This window comes from Balaenoptera acutorostrata, chromosome 4 (assembly GCF_949987535.1).
Source record: "Balaenoptera acutorostrata chromosome 4, mBalAcu1.1, whole genome shotgun sequence".
NCBI classification, from domain to species: Eukaryota; Metazoa; Chordata; class Mammalia; order Artiodactyla; family Balaenopteridae; genus Balaenoptera; species Balaenoptera acutorostrata.
Genome location: NC_080067.1, coordinates 93,141,334 through 93,151,643, shown reverse-complemented (window position 1 = coordinate 93,151,643; position 10,310 = coordinate 93,141,334). Strand labels below are relative to the sequence as shown.

At 37.6% G+C, this 10,310-nt stretch overlaps 1 pseudogene; it reads left to right on the top strand.

Annotated features, from left to right (window-relative positions):
* Positions 1-929: 929 nt before the first annotated feature.
* On the top strand, positions 930-6,128 carry LOC130708069 (tigger transposable element-derived protein 1-like; annotated as a pseudogene).
* Positions 6,129-10,310: the final 4,182 nt, after the last annotated feature.

Here is a 10,310-nt window from a genome sequence, read left to right as displayed (position 1 = left end):
AACCACTGCGCCACCAGGGAAGCCCAAGAATGGCAACAATTTTATTTTATTTTATTTTATTTTATTTATTTATTTATTTTTTTAAATTTATTTATTTATTTATTTATGGCTGTGTTGGGTCTTCGTTTCTGTGCGAGGGCTTTCTCTAGTTGCGGCAAGTGGGGGCCACTCTTCATCGCGGTGCACGGGCCTCTCACTATCGCGGCCTCTCTTGTTGCGGAGCACAGGCTCCAGACGCGCAGGCTCAGTAGTTGTGGCTCACGGGCCTAGTTGCTCCACGGCATGTGGGATCCTCCCAGACCAGGACTTGAACCCGTGTCCCCTGCATTGGCAGGCAGTTTCTCAACCACTGCGCCACCAGGGAAGAACAATTTTAAATCATGGCCAACTCAAGACCTCATTGGTGATATACTTACTGATAAAAGAGTCCTTTCTGAAATGTTCTAGAAATCTAACCATCTGCCTGTGTACCCAAAGAGAAAGAGCTTTGCAGTTTTATCAAGCATCATACCAGGTTTCTCAATGAGTCACCGAATGGAGGGACTTCAAGAAAGTCAAGCAACATGCAAAGTTTACGTTTAGCATGTTCAAAAATCGCATTCTTGTTAACACAATAAGTTACGAGTAAAATAAATCTTAGTATTATGGAAAAATGAAAGTCTGTAAGCTATGAACTACACATTTTTTCATTCAAACAGCGTTTATTGTGAGCCTAAAATACCAGGCACTGGGCTAAGCCCTGTGAAGTATAAGAACACTGTTCAGATACAGAGCTTTCCCTTAAGGAACTGAGGATCCAGTGAAAGGGAGGACAATGGTACATAAATGCCTATAATTCAAGACAGAAAGAGATGAGTCTCCTAAGTTAAGATTTTAAGGTATTTAAAGGAGAGTGAGATCAATTCCATCTGCAGGACTTCAGGGGTAACATGGTGTTCAAGGTGGCCTTTGAAAGGTTGGTGGAATTTGAACATGTGGAGAAGCATAAAAAGGTGGAACGGTGAGAAATGGCCAGAATGGACAGGGGTGTAGCCATTTAGGGCTCTTCGCACATATTCTGGTTCTTACCTCCTGCTAGGCACATGGTAGGGCTGTTCACCCCTGCCCATTTGAAGTTTGTCATGGCCATGTGGCTTGCTTTGGTCAGTGAAATATGAACAGAAGGGATGTGCATTACTTCCAGGTAGGAAGATCACACAAATCACCTAATTCCCTGACCTGTCACAGTGCTACTGGAGGCATGAGTCAGGATGGAACTTCCATCAACCTGGGTCACTGAGTGTTTAAAATTAGCAAAATCTTCTCACTTCTGACAAAACTGTACAAAAATATTCTTTTGTGTGTGTGCGCGCTGAGCAACTGAAATTTTGGGCTAGCTTATCCGGACTAATACAGGAAATGTGTGAAGTTCAACTGGCAGTAGCTTAGGATGTATGAAAAGCAGTAGTGAGCGAGTAGAGGGAGATAAAATTGCTCTAATCAGGTTAATATTTTCAACATAGAAAGATCTTACATAGACAAACAATAAAACCTTTAGCCCACAATAGATAAGTGCACAAAAAGTAGCCACAGATGTTGATAAACATAATAAGCATATCAAAATGTTAAACATTTTAGGTGATTAAATAACTTCAAATGTAAATAATGAGCTGATATGAACTGCCTTCACGTTTAGCAAAAATATTAAATATAATAATATCCTCCCATGTGTTTACTGATAGGAATACAAACTCTAGAATTTTCTTAGGGACAGTGGGGCCATATGCATGAATGGCCTTAAAGTTAGTTTAGCCAAGTAATACCTCTTTAAGAAATATTGCTGCGTATTTTTTTACTAATTGAGTTTCTTTTATTTGAAAGTTGCTGAAACCAGCCAGAGATGGTATGTCAAACAGAGGTATTTATTGGAAGGATACTGATGAATCTGGGGACACAAGAAATGGTTGAAAAGCCAGGCTTTGGGAAGAGCAGAAACCAGAGCAGCTTTGGGGATCTCATCAGCGGAGACTATGGTCCTTCCCTGTAGAATGTGCCAATCATATTACCTGGCTAGGAATAACACTCAAGTTTCTATGTCTCTCAGGTTAAAATTCCACGTTTCAAAAATAGATTCATTTGGGTCTGGTAGACAACATTGCACCAATTAGTTATGGTCAGAAGGGCAAGATTCCACAGCTTAAATATAAATATAGGAGACACCAGTGGGCGGGGCAGGTGGTTCCCAGAGAAGAGCTGTACGGGGAACTCGATATGTGTCCTGAGGGAATAATCAGAAATGGGAACAAAAATCTGTAAGGTGCTCACCCTAGTATTATTTATAGCAGCAGAGAAAGAGAAACCCCAGTGTCTAGTAGGAAGGGAATGTTTCTGTAAATTATGATAAACTCTTATTAAGCCAGTTAAAATTGTTCTCATGAATAAATTCAGTGATGTGAGGAAAGTGCAAATGATATAATAATCAAATGAAACAATTTTAATGAAAGTTTTTAAAATACCACAAAAATCATCAAAATATTAATTGAGGTTTAATGGTGGTGGTAGTGATGATTATAGAAAATTAACACTTAGATTTTAATATTTTCTTGATTTGTATAAATTCACTACAGTGGTCACGTCTAACTTAAAAATAATCAGCAAATTAGGCTGTTTTACGGAACATGTATAGTAGAGGCAGTATTTTGTAGTGATGAAACTCCAGAGTTAGACATTCTGTGTTTGTATTTTGGTTGTGCCACTTACCAGCTGAGCAATCTTGGTCACATGCATTGACCTCTTTTAGCCTGAGTTTTTGTATCTGAAAAGTGGAGAAATAGTAATTTTTACTGCGTAGGGCTTTGTGAGCATTAAGTGCATGTAAAACTCGTAGCCTGCTGCTGTGTCTAACATGTGATGAAAGGTAACTATTGTTGTAGTAACTGAGAAGCACAGATAAGGGACAACTAATCCTGACCTGGAGAGCAAGAGGATATGACATTTAAACTGGGCCTTGTTCTATTCATATTCATTTCTTGAATTAAGGTGCTCCTGAGAATTGGATTTTTCTTTTTAAACAAAATTGGAGGCAAGACAAATCCACTAATGTAAACATTCCCATAATGTATGGATCTTCTCCACCTTAAAAATGAACCAGGTGGCATCTGAGCTGTGCTCACAGGGAAGGTCCATGGGTCTAAGCAATGCAACTAAATATGGCCTAATTCTTTCTGTGTCCTCTGAGCCTTGGGCATCTGCAGGGGGGCAAGCTAGACCAGCTTTGACAGAGTCAGAACAGTGTCACCTCTAGCCTCTGGTGTAGGCAAACCATTAGTCTTTCTTTCTCTTGGCACGGGGATAGCCTAGAGACTGCAAGGCCAGGACTGATTGGAGACTGCCATCTGTACATAAGGAGTGGAGTAGTAGGGTAGGGGGTTGGTGGGCATGTCCCACCTCAGTGCTATTTCTGCCTTCATGCTTCCCTTCTTGCCTCTCCATATCAGTACCTGTAAGTGAAAATAAGATGCAGAAGCTGAAGCTCTCTCATGACACTTTTTTAAAAATCAGCAAATAGTTCTAATACATTGTCCACTTAAGTCTTAATTACTATCTCATTCTGCTAAATTTTTTCAAGCCTCAAGTTACTTTAGATTATTTGTGGATAGTGGGAAAAGCAGAGGCATGTTAATAATTTGGAGGCCACAAGCAAGAAAAAAGTAATACTTCCCACTCTCTAATATTTATTTTTTAAAAACTCCTAATCCTTGAAAAATTATATTTCCAAGTAAAGCAAAACTTTTATGTAAGCTGAAATTAAAAGAGCTTTTTCTTTCATACTTTTCTGACTTTTTAAAAACCACTTTATTGAGGTATGATTGATATACAAAAAGCTGTACATAATGTATACAACTTGATGAATTTGGTGATAGGTATATACCCATGAAACAACCATCACCACAATTTATGCCATAAATATATCCATCATCTCAAAAGATTCCTCCACCTTTTTTATTTATTATTACAGGCATACTTCATTTTATTGCAGTTCACTTTATTGTACTTGGCAGATACTGTATTTTTTTACAAGTTGAAGGTTTGTGGCAACCCTGCTTCAACCAAGTCTATCAGCACCATTTTTTCCAACAGCATTTTCTCACTTGGTGTCTCTGTGTCATATTTTGGTAATTATCACAATATTTCAAACTTTTTCATTATTACTATATTTGTTATGGTGATCTGTGATCAGCGATCTTTGATGTTATTCTTGTAATTTTAGGGGAGGGGGTCACCAAAAATTGCACCCATGTAAGATGGTGACCTTAATCAGTAAATGTTGTGTGTGTTCTGACTGGCCGTTTCCCCATCTCTCTCTCTCTTCTTGGGCCTCCCTATTCCGAGACACAACAGTATTGAAATTAGGGCAATTAATAACCCTACAATGGCCTTCAAGCGTTAGTGAGAGGAAGAGTTCTACGTCTCTCACTTTAAATCAAAAGCTAGAAATGATTAAGCTTAGTGAGGAAAGCATGTTGAAAGCTGAGACAGGCCGAAAGTGAGGCCTCTTGTGCCGAACAGTTAGCCAAGTTGTGAATGCAAAGGAAAAGGTCTTGAAGGAAATTAGAAGTGCTACCCCAGTGAACACACAAATGCTAAGAAAACAAAACAGCCTTATTGCTGATATGGAGAAAGTGGTCTGGATAGAAGATCAAACCAGCCACAACATTCCCTTAAGCCAAAACCGAACCCAGAGCAATTTCTATGAAGTTCTTAACTCAGTTCTGTGAAGGCTGAGAGGTGAAGCAGTTGCAGAGGAAAAGTTTGAAGCTAGCAGAGGTTGGTTCACGAGGTTTAAAGAAAGACAGTGTCTCCGTAACATCAAAGTACAAGGTGAAGCAGCCAGTGCTGGTGTAGAAGCTGCAGCAAGTTATCTAGAAGATCCAGCTAAGATAATTCATGAATGTGACTACACGAAATAACAGCTTTTCAGTGTAGACAAAACAGCCTTTTATTGGAAGAAGATGCCTTCTAAGACTTTCATAGTGAGAGAGGAGAAGACAAGGCCTGGCTTCAAAGCTTCAAAGGACAGGCTGACTCTCTAGTTATTGGCCACGCAGCTGGTGACTTTAAGTTGTAGCCAATGCTTTTTTATCATTCTGAAAATCCTAGGGCCCTTAAGAGTTATGTTAAATCAACTCTGCCTGTGCTCTATTAAAGGAACAGCAAAGCCTAGATGACAGCACACGGTTTACTGAATATTTTAAGCTTACACCTACTGCTCAGAAAAAAAAGATTCCTTTTAAAATATTAAATTGACAATGCACCAGGTCACCCAAGAGCTCTGATGGAGATGTACAATGAGATACATGTTGTTTTCATGCCTGCTAACACAACATCCATTCTGCAGCCCATGGATCAAGGAGTCATTTTGACTTTCAAGTCTTATTATTTAAGAAACACATTTGATAAGGCTATAGCCTCCATAGATAGTGATTCCTCTGATGAATCTGGACAAAGTAAATTGAAAACCTCTGGAAAGGATTCACCATCCTAGAAGCCATTAAGAACACTAGTGACTCATGGGAAGAGGTCAAGATATCAACATTAATAGGAGTTTGGAAGAAGTTGATTCCAACCCTCATGGAAGAGTTTGAGGGATTCAAGACTTCCATGGAGGAAATAACTGCAGATTTGGTAGAAATACCAAGAGAACTAGAATTAGAAGTGGAGCCTGAAGATGTGGCTGAATTGCTGCAATCTCATGATAAAACTTGAATGGATGAGGAGTTGCTTCTTATGGATGAAAAAAGAAAGTGGTTTCTTGAGATGGAATCTACTCCTAGTGAAGGTGCTATGAAGATTGTTGAAATGACAACAGAGGATTTAGAATATGACATAAACTTAGTTGATAAAGCACCAGCACGGTTTGAGAGGATTGACTTCACTTTTGAAAGAAGATCTACTGTGGGTAACATGCTATCAATGTTATGTGCTACAGAGAAATCATTCATGAAAGGGAGAGTCAATCAATACAGCAAATTTCATTGTCGTCTTATTTTAAGAAACGGCCACGGCCACCCCAACCTTCAGCAACCACCCCCCTGATCCGTCAGCAGCCATCAGCATGGAGGCAAGACCCTCCACCAGCAAAAAGATGATGGTTAATATTATGTAGCAATAAAGTATTTTAATTAAGGTATGTTTATTGTCTTTTTAGATGTAATGCTATTGCACACTTAATAGACTACAGTATAGTATAAACATAACTTCTGAATGTACTGGGAAACCAAAATATTCCAATATTTGCTTTTATTGTTGTGGTCTGGAATCAAGCCTGCAATATCTCCAAGTTATGCTTGTATTACTGCTATGATGGTGATGATAATGATGATGATGTGTGATAAAACAATTATTATCTACCCTTTTAGCAGAATTTTAAGTGTATAGTATTGTAAGCTGCAGGCACTATGCTGTACAGTAGGTCTCTAAGACATATCCTGCATAACTGAAACTTTATACCCTTTGACTAATACTTCCCCATTTTCACCTCGCACCAGCCGCTGGCAATTACCATTCTGTTCTTTGTTTCTATGAGTTGGACTATTTTAGATTCTTCATATAAGTGGTATCATGTAATATTTGTCCTTTTTGTAGGCATTTATTGCTATAAACTTCTCTCTTATGAGATACAGCGAAAGATACTACTTTGGCTGTAGCTCATAAGTTTATGTTGTATTTTTCTTTTTGTTTGTCTCAAGATACTTTATAATTTCCCTCTAGATTCTTCTTTGACCCAATGATTGCTCAAGAATGTATTGTTTAATTTCCATGTATTCGTGAGTTTTCCTATTTTGTTTTTGATTTATAGTTTTATTACATTTTGGTTAGAAAAGATACTTGAAATGATTTCAGTCTTCTTAAATTTGTTGACTTGTCTTATGACCTAGTATGTGATCTATCCTGGAGAATGCTCCAGGTGCCATTGAGAAGAATGTCCATTTTGCCGTTGTTGGGTGAAATGTTTTGTGAATGTCTTTCAGGCCTAACTGGTATTGTATTGTTCAAGTCTGCTGTTTCCTTATTGATTTTCTGTCTGGATGATTTATTCATTATTGAAAGTGGGATATTGAAGTCTCCTACTATTGTATTATATCTGTCAATGTGTGCTTTTTATGTATATGGGTGATCTGATATTGAGTGAATATATATTTATAATTGTCATATCTTCCTATTCAGTTGACTCTTTTATCATTATGTGATGAACTTTGTCTCTTGTGACAACTTTTCACTTAAAGTTTACTTTATCTGACATAATTATAGCCACCCCTACTCTCTTTTGGTTAACATTTGCAAGGAATTTTTTCCCATTTTTTCACTTTAAGCCTATGTGTGTCTTTAAATCTAAAATTAATCTCTTGTAGACGGTATATAGTTGGATCTTGTTTTTTATGTATTCACTCTATGTCTTTTGATTGGTGAATTTAATCCATTTACATCTAAAGTAATTATTGATAGGTAGGACTTACTATTACCATTTTGTTCATTGTTTTCTGTCTGTTTTGTTGTTCTTTTGCTCCTCTCTTCCTCTCTTGCTATCTTTCTTTGTGGTTTTTTTTTTTGTGGTAATATACTTTGATTCTTCTTTTCTCTTTATCTCTTTTGTATCTACTGTAGTTTTTTTTGTGGTTATCATGAAGCTTGCCTAAGACTTATAATAGTAACCAATTTTAAGCTGATAATTTCAGTTGCATGCAAAACTCTATCTTTTACTTTTTCACTCACTTTTAATGTTATTGATGTCAGAATTACTTCTTTTTATATTGTGTATCCATTAACAAATTTCTGTGGTTATAATTATTTTTAATACTTTTGTCTTTTAATGTTTATCTAAGGTTAAAATTTGTTTATGCACAATCATTACAGTATTATATTATTCTGTACTTGTCTATATATTTACCATTACTGGTAAGATTCTTATGCTTTTGTGTTGCTGTTTAGTGTCCTTTTATTTCAACTTAAAGAACTCCTTTTAGCACTCCTGGTAAGGCAGTTCTAGTACTGGCAAATTTTCTTAGTTTTTGGTTGTCTTAGAAAGTCTATCTCTCCTTCATTTATAAAGGACAATTTTACCAGATACAGTGTTTTTGGCTGGCAGTTTTTTCTTTTAGAACTTTGAATATGTCATTCCACTCTTTTCTGGCCTGCAAGGTTTGCTGAGCAATCTGTTGATGATCTTCTGGGTTCTCTTTTATGTCAGGAGTAACTTTTATATTGTTTCTTTCAAATTTTTCTCTCTGTCTTTGACTTTTGACGGTTTAATTTTAATATGATTTGCAGTAGACTTCTTTAGGTTCAACATATTTGAGGTCTTATGGGCTTCATGAATCTGGATGTCCTTTTCCCTTCACACATTTTGGAAGTTTTCAGTCATATTTCTTTAAATAAACTTACCACCTCTTTCTCTTTCTCTTCTTCTGAGACTCCAGTAATGCATGGTGTCCCACAAGTCCTGTAGGCTTTTTTTCTTTTTTTTACTATTCTTTATTCTTTGTTCTTTTTGTTTTTCTTTCTGTATATTATGAAGTGACCTGTCTTTGAGTTCACTGATTCTTCTGCTTGATCAAGTCTGGTCTTGTAGCTCTCTAGTGAATTTTTCATTTCAGTCATTGTTATATTCAACTCCAGAACTTCTGTTTTGTTCTTTTTTGTGGTTTCTATTTCTTTGTTGAACTTTTCATTTTGTTCATGTAATGTTTTCCTGATACCGTTGAATTGTCATTCTGTGTTCTCTTGAAGCTCAGTGAGCTTCTTTAGGGTAATTATTTTGAATTTTTTGTCAGGCACTTTGTAGATCTCCATTTCTTTAAGGTCAGTTACTAAAGCTTTATTTTGTTCCTTTGTTGGTGTCATGTTTCCCTGATTCTTTGTGATCTTTGTAGCCTTGTGTTGGTGTCTGTGCATTTGAAGAAGCAGTCAGCTCTTCCCTGGGCAGGCCTGATGGTGGTGTCCACTGACAGGTCTGATACTGGGGTTCACAGGCAAGTGAGCCTAGTGTTAGGATCCACAAGTGGGCTTACTCTATTCTCCCCCTATAGGAGAACTTGTGGGCCAGTGGTATCTCTGTCAGCCCTGTACTGTGCCAGGTTGGGGATGCAGTGATGTGGGTAAATGAAACTGTTCTTACCTTTTCAATCAGGCTTTTCTTGTTCTGAGTTCCACCACGTGCTATTCTCTCACTTGGATTCCAGAGCTCAAATAAGTTATTTTTGTCTGTGTATGGCTATTAAATCAGTATTTCTTTGGGGGGATGGGAGCTAGGACCTCTTATTGTGCCATCTTCTTACACTTTTCTGACTTTCTGTTCCCATGTCATCCCTTTTTGCTTGCCCTTACAATATGTGCTAAGTATGCCCAATGGATTCAATACAGACCTTGGAGAGAGCTGATTCTGACTGGCCTCCCTACCCTTTCTGATTCTAATACTCTTCAAATCATAGTTGTGGTAAGTGGCCTGGAAACTGTCTTGCCTAAACTTCTTCATTTTGAAAATATGGAAACAGATCCAGAGATGCTAAATGATTTGCTTAGGGCCCTACATTTAGTGTTAAAACTAGGTCTTCAGGCATTTCGTTGTGTAAAAAGTAAAAAACAGCTAAGCTATGCTTGGTTAGGTAGCTAATTTACATCTTCAAGATTTCTTGAAGCCTGTAGCCCAAGTGGACCGTGAGATTGGACAAAAGTAATTTACCTCATTACGGCTTCCTCTCCATCTCTCCTCTGTACCTCTAAGACAGCAGCTCTCAGTCTGAACTGCAGATTAGAAACCCTTGTTTTTTGTTTTTGTTTTTTAATAAAAATACCAAGTCTCACTCTAGGCCTGTTAGTTTAGAGTCTCTGGGGATGGGCCCAGGAATGAGTACTTTAAAAAAATCTCCCCAGGTGGTTCTCATGTGCCTCTAGCATTGAGAACCACTAAGCTAAGAGATTGTTTCCTTGGTTTTTGTTTTGGTTTTAGCCCCACATTTTTTTTTCATGTCTGCCTCTCTTTTTCCCTTCTCCCATTCTCTTTTCTGATTCCCTCTTCACTACCTATAATATGGAATTGAAATTTATTATATTTGTTATATGTATTGATTTTTGTTTGCTGCTTGGCCTTAATTTTTTTTTTTTTTTTTTTTTTTAATTGACGATCTTGAATCAGATGCGTATGTTTGATTGATTGATTGATTGATTGATTTTGGCTGTGTTGGGTCTTCGTTTCTGTGCGAGGGCTCTCTCCAGTTGTGGCAAGCGGGGGCCACTCTTCATCGCGATGCGCGGGCCTCTCACCGCCGCGGCCT